The 27326-nt window shown below is 30.3% G+C and overlaps 1 protein-coding gene across 2 annotated transcripts in view; it reads left to right on the top strand.

Annotated features, from left to right (window-relative positions):
* LOC148234585 (discoidin domain-containing receptor 2-like) overlaps positions 1 to 27326 on the top strand; it is a 374653-nt gene that overhangs the window by 180501 nt on the left and 166826 nt on the right. For both annotated transcript variants that reach the window (XM_088187968.1, XM_088187967.1), the window contains one exon: positions 25795 to 25858. The gene's annotated coding sequence lies outside the window, so the exon portion shown is untranslated. The remainder of the gene's footprint in view (positions 1 to 25794; positions 25859 to 27326) is intronic.

Here is a 27326-nt window from a genome sequence, read left to right as displayed (position 1 = left end):
TAAAAAATCAGTTAAATATTTTTAGTTACCGCAGCTGTAGAATGGCGGACATTTCAAAAAAATATTATGGCTCTTAACTGTTCGCTGGTTAAACAAAAAATAGCAGAAAGTAGCAAGGAAGTGTTCCTTAATATATAATATTTTAAGAGCAGATGTTATTAATAAATTCAGGGAAAAATATGTTATGCTTGCACTACACTCTCTGGAAGTTGTCCGTACCGAAGTTCAACTAAAGTCAGCCCAGGTCACCGATTTGCGGACGGCGGTCGTGAATGACGTCCGCACGACGGCTGCTGCGTCACGTACAGCTGGCATACTTGCGCGCGATCGAAAAATGTGCCAAATAATCGCAATTTTTAAATTGTCATATTATTAAAATTACGCTACTGATAATTATAAAAGTTTGTGTGGGCACTCACCAATATAATATCAGTGAAAACTTTTCAATTTACGCAAAATCTTTGTCGGCTTTTGCAAAATGCCATAAGGCATAAAAATCATACTTTAAAATACGAACACTACATCTGTGACTATCCTAGAATTTGTCGCCATCGATTCTAAATAAGAATTCGTTATAGTGTGACATTTATATAAGCCGATCTAGGATTTACCTATAACGAGTTATTTAACAAAATCAAGTACCACTAATTATTTAATTTTATATGAAAAAAAATATAATAACGATATCTGTCAGAAGCATATACTATCAAAAATATAATTAATCCCTTTTGGTGCCCTAAATTATTCAAAGATGTCAGTAAGAGTCTGTTAAAGACCCCGATAAGCATGTGATATTAATATAACTTGATCACGTGACCACGATGCAGCGCTCGTCATGCGTGTTGACCATAGGACGCCTACGCGCATACTGAAATTGAACCGAGCTACTCGTTCTATCTCAGTTTGCAAAAAACCATATCATTATCTTTCTCACTCTCGTCACTTAACACGCGAGAGAGCGAAAGGGGAAGTACCTCAGCGCTCGCGCTCGAAAGAGCAGCTCCGACTTCGGTCCATTTGCTGATAATTCTGAAGCGCCACTTTACCTCCCGTTCTCGGTAACCTCGGACAACTTCCGAGAGATTTTAGAGCGGTCAGAACTGAACTCGACCGAACTAACCCACTATATTCTCCGTCCTTCCAGGGATTGTAGTGCAGGCAAAACTTTTGCATCAACGCAATATTTAATTTTAAATTACTATTGATCATATTATTAAAGGCTTGATATAACGGAACATACAACATCTTAATATGTAGTTTTAATGGGTTTTTTTATACTTGAAAGTTATTGTATAAAACTATTTTTAGCTAGTTCGTAGAACCCTTTTTCCATTAAGTCACGTTACCGCACTAAAATTAAAGCCGCGTCTAAGTTCACGTGCCAACTCAAAAACACACTCGATCTTAATTTGTCCGAGAGGCAAACATCATTATTACAAGTGTCATGGGCCATCGCTTAAATTAAAAGATACAGTAAAATCATTATCGCAACTGAAGCGCACAAATCTCGACGTTACCGGCTACCGAACAACAATCTTGAAATCGCACAGCAATAAAACGCCTTATTTACATCGGCAATAACTGGTTTGCAATATTACTCGCATCTTATCCGATTGTATCTGAGTGCATAATGTTAATTTATCGTTTTCGTTTTGCCGGGCGCGTAACTCATGGTAATTTACTGTCCAGCCGCAATGTGTTAGAAACGCTATTATCGACTTTGACATAAAATTGCTCAATGAATATTTTTTTTATTATTTTTATGCTAAAGAATTTGGGATGAAACAATATAGATTTAGAAAAGGCTTATATGCACAAGAAAAGCTGGTCATTAACACTGGTTTAGGGTTTGAGACAATGACCCTTCCAAATGTGTTCGCTACATAAACATTCAGGAAAATCATATGTGAAAGCTCTGATATTCCATGGTTTCCCAAGAGTCCTGACTTGACTTTTTTCTCCAGGGATACTTAAAGAGCCAGGTTGACAACAACAAACCAGCTACGACAGTCCAATTTAACGATTCGGGAACATATTGCTGTTACTCACCTAAAAAATATTATTTTTAATATATAATTTTCCTGTATGTTTACTTTAATATTAATTTTTAAAAAATGATAAGATTTATAGCTTTTTATAAATTATTTATTCCAAACCGCTCATATATATGCCCCACATTTATTCCGTCATTATTTAAAACAAAATTAAAAACAACAATGCTCTTAATTTGAGACCCTGTGTGATATTAATTTCTGCTTTATCTTTTTTAAATATTCATCAAACTATTTTACTTATAACTATAATTTATCAAAATCAGATAAATTGTATTTTAATTGCATAAATAAGCTTATTTTTTTGACACATTAAAAAGTTTACTTTTGTATCAGAATCTGTAAATTTCAATGTGTCATAAAAATCATGAATGAATGTTATGAAGTACAAAGCAGAATGAGATTGATAATTGCACGTTTTATATTTCGTGATGGCTTAAAAATATGTATTTATTGAATCAAAGCAGACAACACAGTAGACGGTGTTGTAGTAATGTAGTAGGCATTCAATATGACAGTCGTGTGATAAATCACTTTGTCGTCCGGTGGTGGCGCCCAACGCGATCAGACTCAGGATATGGAGTCGCTTATCAAGATGCGACGCCCACGACGCCAAAGCGAACATTATTATTGGAAAATGTGCATAAATATTAAAATGGAAAAATCAATGGCGTATGAGTCGTTGTATTCAAAATCATATCATTTAATTAAAAATGCTCAAACTGACTGTGTTACCGCAAATAGATTATAAGAATAATTGCAAAAAAATAAAAATATTTTTTTACTGAATTCATGCAACTTTAATTTAATATAATTAAGTGAATAAATTCAACATATATCATTTCACTATATAATTGATATTTTTTGATGCTTCTAATTTTTTTATGCTTCTAATTTTTTTTATATGTTCTTATTATATTTTTTTAAATGTATACGTATTATATTTTTAATTTTCAACCGCAGAATGAGTTATTTAATACTCATGTAAGATTACGTAAATTGCTACCGACTTTTTATATAATTCGTCATAATTTCCGATCGTCATGTGCGTCGGCATTCCCAATATAAAAATAGTTTTTAACATACTTTTGACCAGGGATGACATTTCAGATTTTTTAAGAGGGGGGGGGGCAAAATTTGGTCAGTCAGTGGTCGTTTTATAATATTTAAATTTCATTAAGATTCGTGCTACTGCATTTTTCTGACCAAATTCAAGGTTGTCAATGTCGGTTATGTTGTTAAAAACCAAATTCAAGCGTAAAAAAACAATTATCACTTCCCAGAAGTCAAAAATTCACGTCAAAAGCATTAAAATCATCACGTCACCGTTGCAGTGAAAACGCTCTGTAATTTAGCGTTCATAATAAGACTTTTTATAACAATATTACGACTTACAATGAGTGAAAATCGAATGAAGAACATCTAAACCGAATTTTGCCCAATAGGAAAGCGCAAAAAACAATTATCACTTCTCAGAAGTCAAAAATTCACGCCAAAAGCAATAAAATCGTGTCAGTGCCGCCGCAGTGGGAACGCTCGTTACCGAGCGTTCCCACTGCGACGGCACCGACACGATTTTATTGCTTTTGACGTGAATTTTTGCCTTCTGAGAAGTGATAATTGTTTTTTGCGCTCTCCTATTGACCAAAATTCGATTTGTATATATTTCATCCAATCCTCATTAATAATAAGCGAATTGGGAACGTTTCTACTGCGACGGAACCAACACGAATTAATTGCTTTTGACGTGAATTTTTTACTTCTGAGAAAGGATAATTGTATTTGTGCTCTCCTATTGATAAAAATTTGGTTTAGATATACTTTGATTAATCCTCTTATAGCAAAAGTCCATAGTAATATCAGTAAGGATAGCGATTATATTTTTAAAATAGTACTATCAAAATGCTGACAACTATGGAACAATATGTGAAATGCGATATCTGTATGTACTTATATTTCCGATTATTTTTGCTTAGTTTATCTTTTGGACTTGACTTAAAACCATAAATAGTTTTAGAACTTCATTAGATTAGGTTTGGGTTTGAACAGCAAATGGACGTTTCGCAACTGTCAAATTGAGTTTCATCAACATTTTAGAATAGCATATAATTTCAAAAGAAAAATACAAATTCACTAAAATATTTATATATCGCATTTAAATTTAAACATATGTTTCTACATAGTTGAAATCATATAATTTTACCTGCACCTGCCAGATAAATTATATTATCACTAGTAAAATATATATCTACTGATGAAAATATATTCTGATATGATTTCACTAAAACGATGTATTTTAAGATATATATTTGAGGGATAACCCGAAATTTTCTGGTGTAGAAACAGGAATGTCATTTAAGGTTTTTTCAGGGGGGGGGGGGGTAAAAATCGTTGGTCGATTTTTATTATTTCAATTTCATTAAGATTGCTATTATTTTATTAAATGACATGCATTTTTTGGCAAAATTTTCATAACAGCGTTCAAATATATTTTTTTTCTATAAATGTGATTCAAAAATAAACCGGAATAATGATAAGTATATCGAACGTATATCCGTATCGTGTGTTTTTGGGCGTAAACACAAACTTGCCCTCTCTTTCTCAATTATTATTAATGATGAAATGAACAGCTATCGAACTGACTGTGCTAATTTAAATAGCGTAGAAAAAATTATCGCTAGCAATTCACCGCCAGCAATTAATCGCTACAGTTTACCGTCGTGTCAATTGATCGCATAAACAATTTATCACCTGGTATTTGTAGACTATAAACTGTCTTAAAAAAATATGAGTGATGGTAAAAAAATCACTTTAGCTATTCAATTGTATGTTTTGAGAACTTTTAATATAAATATAATTTTTTATTGGCAAGTAATTATTTATTTGGTAAATAAAAAAAGAGTGATCAGTAAAATACCAATAAGCAATTAGTAGAATAAAATAATTCTTCATTAATAATATTTTTTTTGTTAGTAAATAATTCAGTTTTTGATTAGTAAAATAAATTAATGGATCAGATATTGTTAAATCCTGTACTTCACTAGCGAATTTTGTTTTGAAAAATATTTCCGAACGTACGTGCCGCTTATGTTAGGTTTGGGTTTGAACAGCGAGTGGACGTTTCGCAACTACGCTTGTTTAAAAACTAGTTATTTACTGTAAATATCGATTATCATATATTAATTTTATATTAAATGTTGCTCACGTGGCACTACTGTGACTAAAAGTGATTATTTAATAATAGTTCGTTTACACAAAGGTTTAATATTTTTTTGTGTATTTCACTTTCTTAAGAATCTTTCCTATTTTTTAAAATTCATTTTACCCAATAATTACACGTTTTGATTTAGTCCGCTGCCAAATTTTTATTTCCAATATGGCCCGACAGATTTTTCTTATTTATTTAATTTATTAAATCTTAATTTAAATGAGGAACAGGTAAAAATAAACAATATATTCTCTTATTAAATGATACGAACAGCACCAGCTCCTCTTAGCTGACATTAAATTTACTATGGAAAATAACCGAAAGTTATTTTTTGATTAAAAGTGAGTATTTGGTTATTAAAGGATGCGAAAAACTGACGGATCGTCAAAGTGAAGCGCGTTCCTCATAACAAAGCTGATAATCTTCGTTTACGTGTAGATAAAACCTCCACTTGCTCTCAAAAGGGATTCAGAGATCTTTAGTGGATGTTTCTCTAGCCAAAATGTTCCCACCGAGATCGTAGGAATAAACTGATGGCAAATTGGATCGAGAAAATAACACTGTAAAGCACTTTCTGACACTAAAGAGACCTTTGTGTGCCATTTCTGATACTGTTATCGAAAATCCATTTCCATAATGAATTGAAACAATCAGATATTCATTATTAAAAACTTTAACTCATTGCGTACGGTGTGCACAAATTTGTGCGTTTCAGAAACCTTCCGTTGCGTCGGTGTGCACAAATTTGTGCGTTTCGTCATTTTAACTTCATACGAAAAAAACCCACGTAAACTGCGTATTTACTGTAACGTATTTATTTAGGGATTTACCTACAGATGTTACTAATATCATATTAACTAAAAATAGTTCAAAAAAGTAGAAATTCTAAATTCCAGAGGCTCAAAACTCGGGTAAAATAAATTCGTTTCAAGATGTATGTTTACATATATATATACAATTTTTTTCTATGGAATTATCTCACATATTATTTATTAGAAATAGTGAAATCACTCAATACCAAATTGCGAATCACATATCAATAATATATAAATATATTTAATTAATTTTTAACACTTAACGGTCGATTTACGCGGCGATATTCGCAAGACACCCAACCGTCCAATTTCGAACAAATGTAACTTTTCCGTTAGGCTAAGCGCACGCTGTTATAAAAATGTTAACGAAAAACCCCAACTTATCGGTTTGATTCAGGTAAAGATGGTAATTTTTTTAGAGATATGTTTCTTGAAATTCTTATCTACAAAATTACAAAAAACCCAAAATATTCAAAGGTAACCGCATAAAAAAAGAAATGTTGAGCTAGACCTAATATCTAAGTACATATTATCAACCCGAAGCATTATAACAAAATAATCAGTGATTCTCAACTTTTAATTGCGTTAATTTATTTTACAACTTTTTGCATTATTATATTTTGTTAGGTTTACAATATATTTTTGTAATGCTTATTTATTTCGTACTCCTTCATTTATTGATACTATTTTCTAAGAAATAAATTACAGTAAATCAAATTCATATTTTTATAATATAAAATATAATGTTTTTTATTTATCATTATTTTCTGTTATATATATGTATGTAGAGGTATCGTGGGCATTTAAATGCAGATTCATCAATCCCAAATGTGATATTTTATAATATTTAGACCTGAAATGATCCCGATCTGTTCAAATTAAATAAACTGTTCTCAACATGTTTTCAATTACCAACACATTGAATACCGGGCATTATTCCTAAAAATGGAGCGTGCGGCGGGGATTATTTGCAAAAATTAGGACTTTAATTTGTGTAACTATCCAAGCATATTGGTGGTTCGAGTCTTTATTGGATGCGAAGTATACAGTAAGTGCGCGTTTTTCATTATTTTAACACATTGCGTACCGTGTGGTAAAAATACAAAAAGTGGTAAATATATAATATTAGAGCAATAAAATGTTTAGAATCACTGATAATTTTTAATTATATTAAATATACTATATAAAAAAATAATACATAAATTATAACAGAAATATAAAATAATAATACATAAACAATAAAAGATTACATTTAGCCATAGGCAAACGTTACGTTTGTTCGAAATTGGACAGTTGGGTGTCGTGCAAATATCGCAGCGTAACTTGACCGTCAAGTGTTAAAAATTTTGAATTGCTTGTATAGGTCACAAAATTAGATATTTTCGGTTTTTATTATATACAACAGTATTTTATCATCATTTTATTATTATCTTTATTGTTTTTATTCAAAAAAATATATATTTGGTTATTCTAAACTAAAAATTATATTTTATTTTATTGGTACGCGATCCACAGTTTGACGTTTACTGATTTTATCATTGCGAATACAAAAAAACGATCATTATAAATCTGTTTTTAAAATTTGACGTTAAAACGTTGACTAATTAAAGAGTTACGATGTTTTAAAAAAAATAAGTTTGTATCCTAATTTTCGCAAATAATCCCCGCCGCACGGCTCCATTTTTAGGAATAGTGCCCAGTATTCAATGTGTTAACACATTGAATACTGGGCACTATTCCTAACTATCTATGACACTATGACATCCTAACTATGACACTATCAAAAAAATCAACTTTGTTTTCCGCTCTTCGACGCAAAAACTATTCCATTTACTGATACTATCAAAGAACGCCGATAGATAAAAAAATCGAAATAAAAATGTTAATGCGTGTTAAAACAAAGAGACACCGCCCATTAGAGTCCTGTAAGTGACGGAAACTTTTACCGAACACAGTACAATACACCGACCGACACCTTAATGCACAAACAAGACTAATGTTTGCACAGTTAATTTGTTTGCAGAACGGCTAACGCGACATTAACCTTATTCGTCGGTTTTACCGGTTCTCGGAACCGCACAATTCGGACTGATTGAAAAATTAGCACCGATCGAGGCAATTGAGGGAATGAATAAGATTGTTTAATAGCGCAAGACGAAATTGCGATATTAGTCTAAAATTTTAATAGTGGCAGCGGACGTTCGAATAGTTGAAGGCGAAAGGGTTATTGGAATTTACGACCGAGACGTTTTTATGGAAACGACTGAGCAGCAGTAACTGCAGAAGCAGCCCTCTCACTATCTTTATTGATCACATCTTCTTAAAGACTTGTACATTAATATAAACGCGTATTATTCCTTTAGCAATACTGTCTGGGATCCACTCGACGTGACCTTTCAGTGTGTGAGCAAATCCTTGAATTTTAATATTTTTTATTTGCTAATAATTTTATATTTATTTTTAAATAATTTTAGCATATTTAATTTAGGAATATAAGTAGCAAAGACTTATTACATTTTTCATAAAATATAGATAGATAGTTATATCAAAAAACAGTATTGTTTGCAAGAAATCCATTAAATAGTAATTTAATTTACGATCCTATTTCTGAAAATAATTTTAATATTTAATTCACAACCCAAAAATTCAATTTGGTGTTGTAAATTGTTGCTTTAAATAATTAATTAAAGCAAAAGGTCTAACTTAATAGATTAAATTATTTATAGTTAAGAAAGGCGAACTTCTAATAATAAAACGTATTTAATAAAATATTAGTCAATTAGCGTTTAATTCAAATCCAAGAGAAGCCACGATTCTAAACTCGATTTAACTTTGTTATATTTTAAATGTTGTTAAATATTTAACTTTAAGTGTATATCTGTAGAAAGGCGTTTTCCTTTCAACACATTTATTATTTAATCGCTAATTTTGCTAAGACACTTGATTACAAAAAAATTAAGAACCAGATTAATCTAAAATTCACATTAAAAACAATGATTCGAAACCAACGGAGTCTTAACTCTTATAAAACTGTTCATTTTATGATTTTTTTATAGTTGAAAAAATATTAAAGGTTAAATATTACTCTACATAATCATGAAAAAATAAATATATATATATATATATTGAAAATTTATTTCAGTACAAAAAATATGTTGTAAATATGCAATATTATTAAAATAAAGTACTTTTGTAACCAAATAGAAATAACATTAAAGTTAGATTTTTTTGCAATTTTACATCACGAAATACAGGGATAATAAAATATACTTTATTTTAAAAAATACCTCATAACCATTGACATTTATTTCCATAGCAAAAAAATTAAATATTCAAGGAACAATTTGGATTTAATTATTTTGTTTTTACAAAGTTCGTAAACCTGTTTATATTTACTTCTTATATTTTGATAAAGTATTCGATCATGTATAACAACAGTATCATCTTAAAGACAGCCCATGTTATATCGGTTTGATGATAAAAATGTAAGACTTTTCAAAAATATGTATTGAAATTAATCAGCATTGAGGGAGATCAAACTGAAAATATTCCAATACAGAGAGGTGTCAGACAATGATGTATTCTTTCTCCTAGTCTTTTCAATTTATTCAAAGAAGCACAAACCTGAAATTTAATTTTTCGTATTTTTGTTAATTTTTTTATCATGTCATAAAAAATATTTATTTATTTTTGTGCCATTATTTTTTTTATTTAGTATATTAACCCTTTGACCGTGGAAGACACATATAAATGTGTGCATTGAGCACTAAAAAGTGTCATGAACCTTTGAGCATTGTAACATTTTTTTTTTTGTATAATTTAAGGTTAAAAAACATTTTAATTTATTGAAATAGTGTTCCCCAAAAAAATATTTTATCGAATTTGGAAATGGCACGCAAAAAAATCAGCCGCGGTGAAATGAGGTACCTAAAATATTTTTTTGTATTTCTAAATAATATGGTCCACAAAAGGTCCCGTTGAAAATGGCTTCAAAAACAAGCAATAAAGTTATTGTACATTGCAATGTATAATACAATAACTTTATTGTACATTGCAATTACCTAACCGACGGCACTGACACGATTTTATTGCTTTTGGCGTGAATTTTTGACTTCTGAGAAGTGATAATTGTTTTTTTGCGCTTTCCTATTGGGCAAAATTCGGTTTAGATGTTCTTCATTAGATTTTCACTTATTGTAAGTCGTAATATTGTTATAAAAAGTCTCAATATGAACGCTAAATTACAGAGCGTTTCTAATGCGACGGTGACGGGATGATTTTATTGCTTTTGACGTGAATTTTTGACTTCTGAGAAATGATTTTTGCGCTATCCTATTGACCAAAATTCGATTTTAATATACTTCATCCAATCCGCATTTATAAGAAGTCAGTTGCGAACGTTCAGTTCTAGATTTATAGACCAAGACAAAACATATTAAATAAGTCATTTAATATATTAAAAATAGGCTTAAGAAAAATTTAAATTCAAAATACAAAAATTCTTCTGACGTGATAAACTTAATTTATGAATTATATATTTTTTTAGATAGTTGCGCAAAAGAAAGCTCCAAATTTCTTATTACTATTAATTTAGTACGGCTCTTAAAGTCGTAGTTTTATATCATTTTCAATCAAAGATTTTCGCTACGCGAATTTCATTAGGTTAGGTTTGGGTTTGTACAGCAAATGGGCGCTTCGCAACTGTTACAGTAAAGTAAAAAAATTTTCGCTACGCAAATTTCATTAGGTTAAGTTTGGGTTTGTACAGCAAATGGGCGTTTCGCAACTGTTATTGTGAAAGTGTATTTTAAACGCTATAAATGTAATTTTATTAACTAGGCTAATTTAAATGTACTAAAAAATATTTTAATTTTACCAATCAAAAATAACAGCTATAGAAAAACATTATTTTCAATTAAAATGCATAAAAAATTACATATATAAATTATATGTAGTGTCTGTTAATAAAATATGCTAGCGATTAATTGCTAACGGTTAAACGACTGCGGATTCATATTAATTATACTTACTGTAATAAAGTTATTAAATGTTTTATTTTCTTTTGTTACTTTAAATGCAGTTAGTTTTTTTCGTAAGATAATGACGTTTAAAACACATTATCAAAAATATGGTATCGCTATTAGCAATTATTTTAAATATTGCTATATCTAAAGCAGATTTTCTGTAATCATGTGTGAGTTTTAAAAATTGCTTTCTATTTTTGCCAGAATGTGCTATTTAATTTTTGGTTAATTTTAATTTTAACTTCAAGGACGAAGTGTGATTTAAGTCCAGGTGAACCCAACATAAAATTTTCAAACGTTGTCTAAAAAGTCGATGACTAAAGCTTAAAAATTCACAAAAATCAAACGCAAAGTTGCATGTATTTTTAACAGCAATTTGAAGTTTTAATCCTGATTTCATTTAATATATATTGTAGCATTATTATATATATTTTTGATACACATTTTTAGCATTGAGTGCGTCATAATTTTCCATTCATAACTCATGACGAGCGCAATTTTTAATCTTTACGATTCACTTCGCATTTGGTTCGTTCAAAGAAACGCACTTGGCCACTGACTGGCAGATGGTATCTGGTCGCGTCTTTATAGCTAGGGTTAAAATAAAGTAGCTTTCGTATTATTAAGCATGTCCAGAAGAAGCAACAGAAGCCACGAGATGGGAGTCATAGATAGCTGCGGTGGCCATAATGGCTCGATTGTGCCGCCTCCTCTCGCTCGACACACAATAACGAATGAATGAACCGAACTTACGGACAATTTTGGACACAAAGCGGCCTTTTATTAATTTCGGAGGCGTCGCTTTGCTTTCGGACTCTGACAAAGAGTGATGTTATGACGTCATCGTGCGACTAAAGATCACTGATGGATATATAAATACATACCAGATACCATACACAAAGAACGCTAAATTATCCCGATTGTATTAGGTAATATGATATTATTTAAATTTAATTGCGGGATGAAAATCACAACCCTTAAGTCGGCGGTTTCAGATATTTGATGAAACAAAAATTTGAGACTGAAAATCTAATTTAATTATGGTCGAATCAAAGTGGATAATATTTGACTTTGTCGAGCAACGCTGCCACTCGTAACATTTTATTTATGCGAAACGACATTATCTAATGATACATTTAAATATCAACCATATTCTGAGGTAAAAAATACCTTTATAAACATACTGATAAGTAAACCTAATTGTTTCTTTTTAGTTTTTTAAGGAAAATATATTTCTTCTATTCAAAAATGTGCCTAAATTATTTTATAAAATCAGGGTAGCGACAAGATTTGCTGTTTTTTAAATACACAGAGTTGTGAAACCACTGCATCGTATAGTTTCCAGCCTAGATTACATACGGATAGTGTCCATAATGATTTAATTAATGTTGGGCAATCTTTGGATATGTCCACAAGATAGGCAAAACAATTAAGCGTTATTGCATAGGCTAAAGTCCTTCTTCATACGTTGTAATTTAATCAAGGTAGTGCAATGTAGAGATGGGTAAAGCCGAATAGGTCTTAGGCACCCGAGGCGCATGATATATAGATCTGTGGGGTTAGAGTCGAGAAATAAACATAAGGAAAAATCCCTAGCCATGAACCGGGACAGATTTATGGGGTATGTATGGGTTCAAGTCAGGTATTGCTATATTTATACCTTCTAGCGCAGCAAACGACATCTAACCAACAACGCGCGTTCTAGTATAATGTCAAACACTACATTTAAATATTTAACGATGTTGTAAGCGTTTTTTACTTATTGCTCAAATTAATACGGTGAAGGGAATATTTTAGTATAAAACAGTCATTTTTTTTGATACGAAAACAAACGGTAAAATTTTTCGCCGCGTGTACATTTTTAATATAAATTTATTTTTATTTAAAAAAAATATTTGTATGGACCCCGGCGGGAAAACGACTACCAGCGGTGCCTCGTCCGCCAATTTCTTGTATCATAATATTTGATTCAACATGTAGCTAATTCTTAAATAAATTCTAAATATAAAAAACTACTGCTATTAAATATATTTTTAAAAGGAAAACTATTTTAACAAAGTTTTTTTAATTAAAATGTGTATTTATTATGACAGAGAATTATTTATTTATTTTTTATTTAATTATTTATTTATTAAGAACATTAATTTTTATCGTGAAAAACTAATTTCTTGTGTATTCGAATGATAAAAGCATTTTTTTTTTATAATAATATATGTTTTCCATCGAAAGTATCGTTAGAAAAAGTATTAAGTAATATATTTTAGTTTGCTCGTTCGAATCGACATCGCATACGCTGAAAAGTCGTCCGTTTGTTACAATCAAACCGCAAAGTCGCGAAAGCTCTGCGTTATAAATATCATTTAAGAGCTTTCCATTTCCGAAAGCTCAGCAGAATTTTTCACCTGCATTGGACTTTACCGGTAAACAAGACGCGTTCGGGCGCACATACTTTTCTACTAAATACTCTTTTTCTTGTTTCCAGCGTCGGTTCTTGGATATTTGCCGAAAGCTCGGTGTCGTGTACGTAAACCTTGGGGTGTAATATAAAGTTCGTTTGGTAGGAAAAGCACTCTGTAATAAGCAATAATGGTATGCTAAGTATACACGCCGGCGAATAAATCCCTCGGCGGACGCCTACTGCCGCCAGTGGTACCCCACCTTTTGCACGGCGGGTACGGTATGTGATATTATCGTGATATTTCGGCTGGATCGCACCAGCCATCTTCGGACAAATTTACTGTTAAACCCGATTACACCTCAACAGCATATATATTTATATATTGTTCCACTGTTAATAAGCATCTGTCTTTTACGTTAACGACGATCTCAATGCAGTAATACAAATAGATTTTGAAAAGGTCTTTGACATGGTTTCTCGTGAATAATTAGTAAATAAAATGGTCGGACCTCTGTTCCTCTGATGATTTAACTCGGTTATTCTTGAGTTATTTGCGCGATAGTAAGCAGATGCTCTTCGCGATGTTTATTATTGACAAAAATACGGCAGTTGCAAATTTAAGTTTTTCTGTATGCAAACGACAACGCTTTTTTTTACTTATTGTGTAGTTGGTGTTACATTTTTGTTTTCGTTGTTTCAATACGCAAGGATTTAATTTTAATCATTTTTTATGTATATGCAAATCCACACAAAACAAATATTCGTTTATACAATTTCAAAAAAATTGAAAATGAAACAATTTTTATTCTCCATCATCGAAATACGAGACAATAATACGCTTTCTCTCAACAACATCAAAATGCTTTTACACCTTCAAAAAACATTTGTGCATAAAATGTTTATCGGCCGTATCTACTATGACCGAAATTCGCAGAATTCGTTCGTTGAACGAAGAAAAAATGTTAGAAAGAACCACCTTTTATTATTGTTAAACGCTTATCTCAAAAACAGATATGCGACAAACCGTGAGGTTTGTGTTACATTTTCATATTTTTTATTTGGTTTATATAAAAAAAAAATTTTAGGAATTTTTTTATATTTAGAATGAACCATATTTTTTTTAATTCAATAAAAAAAACAGGGCTATTGAAAATAATATTTTATTTTAATGGTACTTATTTAAAAGTTATTTTAGCGTGGTTTATTAAATTCAATAATAAATAAATTAATATAAAATATATACCGTCTTTCTTAGTGATCATTTTACGTATGTATGTTTATGTACCATATATCAAAACCATTTCTGTTTCAAGCATATGTAATGTACCTTCTCGTTGTTCATTTGCAGCGTTGCTTTGAGTTTACATAGTATGTATACCGCAAAGTTTTTTAGCTTTTTCATTCTAGAGAGAAATGCTGAATTTGAACACTGATGATGTGATTATCACAATTGTTGTATATATCAAAATAAATAGTCTAAAGAATATGGTTGATGAGATAAAACCTTCCGACCAATTTCTTATGTGCAGACTTTTCTTGTAACTTCTCGTGCAAAAAATCTAGCTGATCATAGTAAAGACTATCTGTTATTTTTTAGCCATCTTTAAAAGTATTGTAATGCATAATTTCATTACAATCTCACACTACACATTAAGCCTTGGCTTCGAAGTAGGATTTTCTACTTGACATTTAGATTATTCCGTTTATCAAATAATTAAAAAAGGCGACTCAAATTCAAAATCCAAAAACTTTTATTGTCAGCCAAGAGTCTGTGTCTCACATTTAAAACACATTTTTTCAGAAATGAGCCTCTATCGAATATTCAGCTACTGCAACAGAGCTACATCAACGGAGTGAGGCCTCCTCTCAGAAATAGTCCGTGTTCCCCTCAACTGTTTTTCATAAACTTTGTACTTACTCTTCATATATATAATTTAAATTATCTGTTCAAGTTTATACTTGCCTTGCATCCTCGCATATTATTTTTTTATTTTATCGCATTTCAAATGCATCAGACCGCGATGCAATTTTTCGCGCAGCACAAACAACACCAACGTCAATCAAATCCTGCACTGGCGACATTTACTTTGATCTACGGCGCTCGAACAATGTTTTGGAAAAAATCCTTTCAATTTGCAGGCTATATGCACACACGTACACGCCCATGAAGGGCCTTTGAACGAAGGCTTTTTTCGGTTGAATCGATGTGCAATAAATCATTTTGGAGGTGCGCGTCGAAAGGGCGCCTGAGGTACTTTCAACCTTCTCCACTGCGCCTCGTCTACCCCCACCGCCTACCGTATGTTTGAACGGGGGCGCCAACCCCTTTATTTACGCACAGGCTTATATTAGAAGCCGATTGTTCTGGTCGGCCGACATGAGGCCGAAAATTAAAAAGAATAAGTTACATTGTGCGTACGAATGAAAAAAAATGAAATTATACGAGAAAGAGCTGCAAAATTATTTTTTATATTTATGTCATTTAAAAATATTAAAACTCTAAAAAAAATTTTTAGTACTCTAAAAACAATATTGAAAATTTATTAAATCGAAGGATTCATAATTTTATTATTGGCGTAGTTTATCTGAATATATTTTTAATTAATATATTTTTGAAAACAATCCTGAAATTATTCTGGTATTTTTGGTTTGCTTATTGCGGTCATTTTCTTACAATGTCATCATTACATTTGCATTGGAATATCTCAGTGATTTATTTTCGTGCATTATTACTTTTACTATCAGAAATATTTGTCTATGTTTTTTGATATATTATTTTCACAATAAAGCAAATGTTCTTAAAAAAATAAACTACAACATCAACAGTCTTATGTGAATTATAGAAGTATAACTCTTTATGATTTCATGTCATTTGTGATTTGAGATGAGAAGTTCAGAAACGAGCACACATCACAATGACAACCAGACCGAGACCGAAAACAAATAACACAAATGACTGCACATTTCCACCAGCACTCAACACTATATCTCGGTGGTAAATTGTACACCTTAACTGAATACACTATTACCTGATTTCTGGTGTCTATTCTGGCTGCAAAGCCACACACTTTTGGTTTCAAAATAATATTCTTAGAACAATAATTAAATTAAGGAATAAAAATACCTTAATTATAATGGATTTTCTTTATTCTATTTATGTTTCGCTTACCTTTTTCTTGCTTGTATTATATAATTAGCTACTAGCTAAATATATTTAAGTATACCAATATGAATATAATTATATAAAATATATTTAAGAAGATTAAGGTCAGATAACTCGACAACATAAATGCCAATTAAATAGGGATCATGCAAAATTGCTTTAAGCTACTTTGAAAGTGATACTGGGATTTTTGATAATGATAATAATATTAAGCGACACTGTAACCTATATATATATATATATATATAGTCAATTTATTTTATAAGTTATATAAGAAAATACGTTACACAACACAAACTGAAAAGTTTTACCGATACGATGTTTACCTCCGTCGCACGGAACTGCTCTTTTCCGTTCGTCGAACTTAAAAATTTGCATAAAGCAACGAAAATATTTGTCTCCTGTTTTGCTATCGAACAGGTTAAAAACCGGCACCCCTAGTCTGCGATGTTATTATTTTCTATTTAATTAATAACCCCGTGACTTAAATTGTAATTTATTTTCATTCCGCGGCAACTAATAATAAATGGGGATTATTAATATAATTTTGTGTTGCACCCCCCCATACACTTACACAAATAAAAAGGAAAAAGATATTGCCACATAAACCCTCTGCCGCTTTCCTAATATTAATATTAATGAACGCCAGGCTTTTTTTGGTCTTGGTGATCGAGGGAGAAGGGGATATGGAAAATGAATTCGGTTTTATAATATTGGACCGAAGCACACAAACACATTAATGAAATCAGATATGACTGGATGACAAATGATTCGAACGACGTGGTGGATTAATGTTAGAAAATAGAATGAAAAATTGGTTTAATAATTATACATCTGACAACTGGTTTAATTATTATGTACATACTAAATTAAATCCGTAGTTAAATAATAAATAATGCGATTTTTATAGAATAAAACATTTTATTTTAGAAATCTAAATTTATGATCTTTGTTATATTTATTTAGAATTGGCAGTAAATTTTTACATTTTGAAAATTCATTAAAAAAACAGGTGTATTGAAAATAAATTTTTATTTTACTGAATGAATACTTATTAACTTAAATACTAAAAAAATACTGAAAATAACTTTTAGCATGTTTGCATTTATGAGAAAAAAATCTTAAATATGTTATTGTAGCTATTATGATAATGTTAAAGAAGCTTTTGATAGTTTAAATAATGAATTAGGTATAATTGAAATATAGTTAAAAAATAATGTACTTCATTTTTTTAATACAGATATGCTAGATAATAATATAAAATATTTGCGACATTTAATTAAATTATATGCAGTAATTTTTTTTCTTTAAAAGTTATTTTTTGTTCCTAAGTCTAATTGGTCTTTAAGTATATAGACCATGATCTAGAATCTAAATCCAAACGTCTGCAACTGATTCGATGAAATATATTAAAAAATTGAATTTTGGCAAAAACGATTATCCCTTCTCAGAAGGCAAAAATTCACATCAAAAGCAATGAAATCGTGTAATACATTCTGTTTCATGTGGTTATTCCTAAAAGAAAATCTATAAAAAACAGTCTCGAATCTATCCCGAAAATATTTTTAAAAATAAATCATTTCAGTAAAATCATATCGCAATACATTTTCACTAGTAGATATATATTTTTACAAGTGAAATTATATATTTTCAACTTTTTTATATGTACATACATACATATCATTATTTATTTACATCCAATGTTTAAATGCTACAGTGAATGTATATCTTTTGGTAAAGTTATATTTTCACTAGTGAAGTGGAAATGTATTTTCACCAGTAGATATATATTCCTATTAGCGAAAAAATAACTGATAGGCGCTAAAATGTGTATAAAAATAAAATTGACAGTTGCGAAACGTCTATTTGCTGTTCAAACCCAAACCAAACCTAATGAAAGTATTAAACTAATTATAGTTTTAGGACTTTTATTAGGTCTAAAATATTCACATAAGCGAAAGATAGGAATTGCATCTCACATATTGCTCCATAATTTGTCCGCATTTCGATGTTACTATGTTTTAAAAATATGATAGCTATCCTTACCGATATTACTATGGACTTATATAAGAGGGCTGATCAAAGTATATTCAAACCGAATTTTGGTCAATAGAAGAGCGCAAAAACAATTATCACTTCTCAGAAGTCAAAAATTCACGTCAAAAGCAATAAAATCGTGTCGGTGACGTCGCAGTGCGACGGCACCGACACGATTTTATTGCTTTTGTCGTGGATTTTTGACTTCTGAGAAGTGATAATTGTTTTTTGCGTTCTTCTATTGGTCAAAATTCGGTTTAGATGTACTTTTTAAAAGTCGTAATATAATTATAAAAAAAGTCAAAGAATGAACGCTAGATATACGACACGGCACGATTTTATTGCTTTTGACGTGAATTTTTGTCTTCTGAGAAGCGATAATTGTTGAATTTGCAATAATGAAATATATACAGTTAAATAATAAATTTAAGTATTAAATAATGTGTTTTTTTTTTAAAATACAACTTTTTTATTTTAGGAATCGGAATTTATGATTTTTGCTATATTTATGTTGGGTCGTACATTTTTATATAATCAATAATAAAAAAAAGCAGATCTATTGGAAATAGTTGTTTATTTCACTTGCTAACAAGCGTTTCCACTGCGACGGCGCAGACACGATTATTTGCTTTTGTCGTGGATTTTTGACTTCTGAGAAGTTATAATTGTTTTTTGCGCTCTTTTATTGATCAAAATTAGGTTTATTCTTACTTCTTAAAAGTCATAATATAAAAATAGTCATAGAAGTATTACGGCGACGGCACGATTTTATTGCTTTTGACGTGAATTTTTGCCTTTTGAGGAGCGATAATTTTTGAATTAGGAATAATGAATTATGTATAATAGAAATATATTAAAAATAATGTATAGTTGAATAATTAATAGAAATATTAAATAACGTGTTTTTTATAAAATATTTTTTTTTTATTCATGATTTTTGCTATGAAAAAATACTGCAAATAACTTTCATTTTAAAATGTTTTATTGTATTTATTATGATAATGTTAAAAAATAATATTTAGGAGTAATTGTAATGAAAAGAATAATTTTAAAGAACATAAGGATTTTTTTATATAAAAAATACGACAGCATAATAGTGGCTAAAATAATTTTAAAAAAATATGCCTGACTGCGAAATAAAAATATAGAATACAACATGAAATAAATAATAAAATATGCTTTATTTACTACGAACGTCTCGTTTCAATCGCGGTTCATTTTTGACTAAGTAAATTTATATAAAACAACTTAATAACATCGTTGTTAATTGAACATTGTATGCCACGCAACATGTAGCTGTGAAGTCAGTTATTTCCATTATCAAATTCTTTAGTGACCTTATTAAAATAATGCATCAGTTCAATAAGCTTCTCTGACAAATATTAATACTGTTTATTTTCTTGTCGAATTACTATTTAACACAACAAATAATTCTGAAAGCTTTTAAACCATAAATTCTTGTCGTAGAATGTAATCTTTCCACCCACATTTTTTCATCAAAGTAAATTTTAATTAGAACACAAAATCTGAGGATCTTAAGACAAAGTCGTCACATTATTGTTTTCTTTCTACTTCTTTTCTCCGTATTTTTCCTTTCAATCTCAATTCGGAAAAATCCGTTTGCCTTTTCTTATAACGCAATTCAATGCCAGCACTCGAGGGCTCGAAACGCAACTCAAATACAAAGTCGAAAACGAACGGCCCGACTCAAATAAATACTTATACGTATACCTAGGTATACACGCACACACACACATTATAAAAATACGTATAGCAGAAAACAAAAGTAAATATTGGTGTTATTAGCGCAAGAACGAACCTTTCTAAGATGAGGGATGAACCTCAATTTGTAACGAATATGTGTATAGTTTTCGATTATATAATGCAATTGATATTGACTATTTTTGTATAGAAATGATTCTAATATAACTGTGTAAATCGATTTCTGGAAAAATATTTGTTTCATGTATGTACTCATCCTATAATCTTAGAACGACTTTTCTTATTCGGTTCGGTGATGTGAAAATGTGTGTCGGTGCAAACGTGATTGAGCTAAATTTTTAAACTCGTTTTTGGATATGATGTTGGAGGGTTAATTAGACAACTTTAGCTCGATATTTCGGCAGTGGTGTTCCTGGCATTGTCACGAAAATGAGTTGCTAAAAATTTGTGACCATGGCAGAAGTATCACTGCTAAAATATATATTTTAATGGTTAATAATCTGAATTATTTTATTTGCAGTTTATTAGATCATATTATAGGGTCTTATTGGCTTTGTATATTTTATTGAGAATTGTTTAATTAATGTTCAAGAAGAGTTCTTGTAACACGTGCATTTTTTGCTTTATATTATAGTTTTTATTTGACAAATTTGTATTATTAAGTAGATTTATTGATTTAATCAAAATTCATCTTATTATTAAATTAAGCTAAGCAGCTATATTTTTTTGTACCCATCTTATATCGCATATCTGATTGTTGGTGTTTCAAACTAACGTTACGATAAATCCGATAGTACATGTAGACTTTTCACGTTGCTTTCTACACTGCGATATAAAATATGGAAATTGGAATAAAATTTCATACGCCGAAGAGCGCAATTTCTAAGTTCCCAATTATTCTCAGACATCGGCCGCAATAAATCCCGAGCTTCTGGTCTCGCATCATAAATTCGAAATTCTGCATCTCTTGCTCCGTCAGATTATTTATTCTCGCCCTCGGTTGAATTAATTCAATTACGGCGACCACCAATTCTGAAATGCGGACACACAGCGGCCCACTAATTGGCTGAGTAATCGCGGGCTAAAAGTGGACAGACGAAACGCTCTGGCGTCTTCGGGGCCCCCACTTTTTGGCCGCATTAATTGTTAACTTGTAATAATAATATTCGAGGGTAGGCCTTTGTACCCCACCGGGTAGGGTAGCCTAATTTCCCGTTTTGCACCCAAAGTGTAGCCAGAGGCAGCGAAGGTATGTGTGTCGTATAATGTGCGCTATTATTGTGTGCGAAGTACACCGCATGGCACTCTAGAGGTTAAAACTCTCAATGGTAATGTATTTATATTATTTAATATATTAGTCTACCTGCAGCTACACGTTTACTTTATTACATTAAAACTGAAAGTTTTATTCTGATTGTATTATACAATTTGTGCAATAATAATAAATATATTACATATGCTACAGTACTGTTATGCATTTTAAATCAGTAGTACTTCTAGAGAAAGTACATTTGTGTTTTAATTTATATATTATTATATAATAAAATTAATAATTGTCCAATAAATATCTTGTTATATTGTATCTGCATAAACGTGATTTAAAATCAGTGAAATTTGCCAATTTCATTGTTCAATGGAATGTATATTTTATTATATTTTGGCAGATATATTTTGGCACCTTTATCTTGTTTTTATTCGCAAATTCTATGCAAGAGATTTTAAAATTGTTATTGTTGCACTACACTCTCTGGAAGTTGTCCGAACCGAAGTTCAACTGAAGTCGGCCGAGGTTGCCACACTGTCACAAATTTCATATGCCGTCCGGACGGCGGCTGCTGTCACGTACAGCTGGCATATTTGCGCGCGATCGAAAAATGTGCCAAATAATCGCAATTTTTAAATTGTCATATTATTACAATTACGCTACTGATAATTATAAAAGTTTGTGTGAGCACTCACCAATACAATATCAGTGAAAACTTTTCGGTCGTAAATATTCAAATTTTCGGCTTGTGCAAAATGCCATAAGGCATAAAAATGATACACAGAATACGAACACCATATCTGTGACTATCCTAGAATTTGTCGCCATCGATTCTAAATAAGAATTCGTTATGGTGTGAAATTTATATAAATCGATCTAGGAAAATACATAAGGATATTTGAAACGATTTTTTTTAACAAAATCAAGTACCACTAATTATTTAATTTCATATGATAAAAAATATTATAAGAATATACTATCAAAAATATAATTAATCCTTTTTTGTGCCCTAAAGTATTCAAAGATGTCAGTAAGAGTCTGTTGAAGACCCCGTTAAGCATGTGGTATTATAACTTGACCACGTGACCACGATGCAGCGCTCGACATGCGTGTTGACCATAGGACGCCTACGCGCATACTCGTTCTATCTCAGTTTGCGAAACACCATATCATTATCTCTCTCACTCTCGTCACTTAGCACGTGAGAGAGCGAAAGGGGAAGTATCTCACCGCTCGCGCTCAAAAGAGCAGCTCCGACTTCGGTCCGTTTGCCGACAATGTTCGGAAGCGTTCGAAGCTGGTCAAGTCGACTGAATTACCCCCACTTTACCTCCCGTTTTGGCAGTTCGGGCAAAACTGAACTCAACTGAAGTAACCTATTATATTTTCCGTCCTTGGCCAACCTTGGCCAGCTTCCAGAGAGTGTAGTGCAGGCATTAATAAAACGTTCTCAGAAAGTCCGAAGAAAACTTTAGAAGTTCAACTAATTTAATCGCAACGATCACATGTGGTGTTAACTAAAACAGTTTTTAAAAATAGTTACGACGTATATTATTTATTTAAATTATAATGGAGATCAGCGCTTCTCAACCGTAGGCCAAAAAAAATCACATTAGGAAGGCCGCCTCAACATCAAAATAAAATTAAATAAAAAATATAATTCTATAAAATTAAATACTTAATTAATATAAATTTAAAAGCAATGAACTTTCTAAAAGTAAAATGCTTAAAATTTGTGGTTAAAAAATAATATATATTAATGAAAAAAACAATAAAACCAAATATTTTTTTCTTTAATTTGAGAAATAAAATCTGTGTTTAAACTGTTGTATTGTATAAAAGACACTTCTTTGTTACTTTCTGCTCAATTTTGGTTTCAGCTGGAAACTGTGGAGAGACATAATATTTTTTTGAAATGTCTCCTTAAAAAGTGAATATTTGCCACTCTATTTATTTTATGAATTGCTTAAAAGTTATTCTGCAACTTTGGCAACCAAAATCATTAGTGATGTGTACAGAAAATATGTCACTAAAATAATTGCTCCTGCTGATTATGAATTATTCAGGGCACTAAAAAATTGTGTAGTAAGAAAATTATATTTCAATTGCATTAATACAGACTATCAGTAATAACTATTAATAAATAATATGTAGTTGCTTAAATTAATATACATATATAAATAATATTGGAATCGAGGGGATTCATCGCCATTAAAACTTATTTTTCCATATTTCGGCTGTGATGCTCCAGCCATGGTCACGAATTTTCCGTAACTGCCGCTCTGATCCTTGAATTTTTCGGTGGGGCAGTATTTATTATATTATTTAATTGTCCATTTTTCCGGGGATTTGTGTAATTGTTTGTGATTTTTTTACAAAGACACGATTTTTTAAAGAGATTTTTATCGAATGTATGATCTCACAAAGTGGATTTTTCATTAAAAAAATTGATCGAGTTTTTATATTATATTTTTTTTATAAAATTTTACGTTTTTTCTGACCAATGTAATTTTGTCAGAATTGCTACTATAAATTTGCTACACTCCTGATTCAATATAAATGTTGTCTTATTAATTTGGTAGAATGGTTTTTATTTTATTATAATATTTAAGATTTGTTTTACTCTTTGGATATTCGATCTATTTTTTTTGCAATTTCTCGCAGATTTCATAAATGTGAAGTATTATTTGTTTTTTTTTTTATTATTATATTAGTTAGGCCATTTAATTTTGATGCTTTTTTTTATATCTTTAAATTCCATACATAAATGTTTATTATCTGATGTTTTATTAACCCTTCAGGCTCAAAATCTATATTAATATTTGATATTAAGTTTTATAGCATAATTTTGAACAATCAATACTTTGAGAACCACTAAAATGCTTTTTTATTTAGTTGCAGAATAATTACAGAATAAATGTTGTTTTTTTTTATTGTTTTGAAAACGTTTTTGTTGATATTCTGGGCAAAAATGATTTTCCTTCCCAGTGGTTGTCAGAGTTTTTTATTTAAATTAATTTAAATCGTAATAAATTATTTAATTTCAATAAAAAAAATTAATCAACTTTCTGAATAAAGAGTTTCAGACTCATCTATACGTTGAACCATATTTTATATGTTATGTTTTTATTTCAGAACTAACCTTTTCGATATCTTGCTTCTATGCATTTTTTTTATATCACAGAATAGATTTTCATTAAAGTTGATTTATTTGTGCTTTCCTGCAAATCCACATCTTGGCTATTTGAGGTGTTTCTTAATATTTTCATAAGAAATATGTAATATACATATAAATAAATAACAAAAAAGTTATTTGATAATGTACAAAAAACTTTATGTAATAATAAAATATTTACATTACAACAAATACAAATAAAACATACTAAATAAAAACTATAAAAAATCTAACCTGACCTAACATAAAAATACTAGTACTAATAATTTAATTTTACATGATATGATTCGAAACATTTTTCTATACACAATCCAACTTCACAAACATGGTACGAAAACGTTTATGTTTGGCAAACTACACACCTTTTTTAAGGATGTTTTTAAGTCTCGGTTGGTGAAATTTTTCTGTTGTGCCTTTCTTTTAGTCTACTAAGTGATTTTTCAGATGGTGTTCTATGTGTTTCTGTTTTGGGCCTATATTTTAAAAATAGTCCCTCAATAAGTTGCATTCTGTATGAAAGATGCTCAATTATTTTCTTGCTATTTTCCTTATATACTATCATTGAATGTATAATCAAAGAATTCAGTAACCGCCATGTACTATTTTTTCATTGTTTTTCTTTCAATGAGGTCTTTCAAAAAATTGTCTACTTCATGGCGCTCTTGTTATTCAACGTCAGATTTACTCGATAGTGGTATTTTCGAAGAAGATGCCATTTTGATTGGGCTTTATAAATAAAATAAACAATAAAAAGTAATACAAATGTAATCTCTTAAAACTTCCGCTTATAAAAAAAACATTTATATTTGTCAAAATTAGTTGAAGACCTAATTTAATTTTAAATCACTGTAATTAATATAATCAAATATGTAATATTGTGTAAAAGTTGAGCGATTTTTAACTTGAATCAAATTGTAATATAAGGTTTTGTTTTCAGGATGAATAGGCAATTAAACGCAGCTGCTCCACAAACAGATTGCTTCGGAAGAAGAGAACGAAATGTAAGTGGAAATATAATTTGTCAATATTCAAAACTTTCTTCATTTTTTACGCCGCACTTTTTGCAATAATAATAAATCAGACCAAAATAAAATCGAATACATATTTTAAAGCACAATTAAATTAGGATTAGAAAACATATATTAACGTAAACGGCTAGTCACATTCCAAATCCAATTCTAAAATGACACCACTTTAAAATTTCACCGGAAATTACCGCTCTTCGACGGATATTGATAGTCATATTTTCTCAAAGTTTCCGCAGTACGCGAAAATGATACTATTTACATGATTAATGGTAATGTGTGGTACAAATTTGTATAGTGTAATGTAGCCGTTCTAGGAAAATCTAGTATAGTTTCGGTCTTTTAAAATTTATTATTAAATATAATTTATTGAACTTCTCTTTATTGCGAACGTCAAACTTAAATCATAATAGGGAAACATTTACGATTTGACAATATTATGGATAAAGTTCAAAGCACAGTTAACTCAAAGGATTACGTGCGTTGAACCGTAAACTATTTAGAACTTTTCTTTATAGCTGGAAAACGTAGGGTATATATGATATGGTTAACAAGCATAAAAATTAAAATGTGCAAATAATATTATTTGCTTGTGTTTTTATGATTTTTAAAAATATTTTGCTCCTAATTTTGTTCAACTCAAAAACATAATTGGCTCCCGAGCTTTTTGCATAATCTGCAAACAGCTTTTGGCTATTTTGCGCGTATGCAAATGTAATAGCTAACAAATAGTCCCGCTGTGTAATTGATTGCTATTTTCAACCGCAGACTGTAGCCGTGGAGCGAATCCAAAGCCACAGATGTTCCCGGTTGGCTGACGTGACGTGCGAATCAATCGGAGGGATGAAAATGTTTCAAATTTAGCATTTTTTATTATTTTGCATTGTATGCACGACGGGGGTGCATTCAGATAAATGTATGCTTAAGTAAGTCTGGCCATTCGTAAAATAATTAGGGGGGTAAATCATATAAAAGTTATTCAAATCACTGGCGCAAAAAAATTGTCTTTATGATAAAAAAAATAAAAAATAAATCATTTTTAATATTTAGTTAAATATTAAAGTAGGATATTATTTATGCATTTAAACTATAAATTAATATGAATTCTTTCTATTAAATAGTATTTTGTCACCACGTAGATTTTCAGCATTTTTTTTATATATTTTTAAATTGAATATATTTTAATAAATGCTTTAATGCCTTTTTATAAAGTGGGCTTGCTTTGAATTAATTGGTCGATTAACTGGAACAGTGGATGCGAAGAGAGAAGCGGCGGTTTCTGAATTTAACTCGGCTTCCTCTTACTGTCAATCCAAGTTAGATGCCTTGAACTCTGAAGTGTGAATGTTAGAGAAAAGTCCTTAAACAAAGCGTCTGTAAATGATTTCTGATTGTTCATGTTGCTATTTCCATGGCAGATTTTTAGTTTAATGGTTAATTACAG

Source organism: Plectrocnemia conspersa, unplaced genomic scaffold (assembly GCF_051122295.1).
Source record: "Plectrocnemia conspersa isolate PC_06_02 unplaced genomic scaffold, ASM5112229v1 ptg000006l, whole genome shotgun sequence".
NCBI classification, from domain to species: domain Eukaryota; kingdom Metazoa; phylum Arthropoda; class Insecta; order Trichoptera; family Polycentropodidae; genus Plectrocnemia; species Plectrocnemia conspersa.
This window is presented reverse-complemented; position numbering and strand designations above follow the sequence as displayed.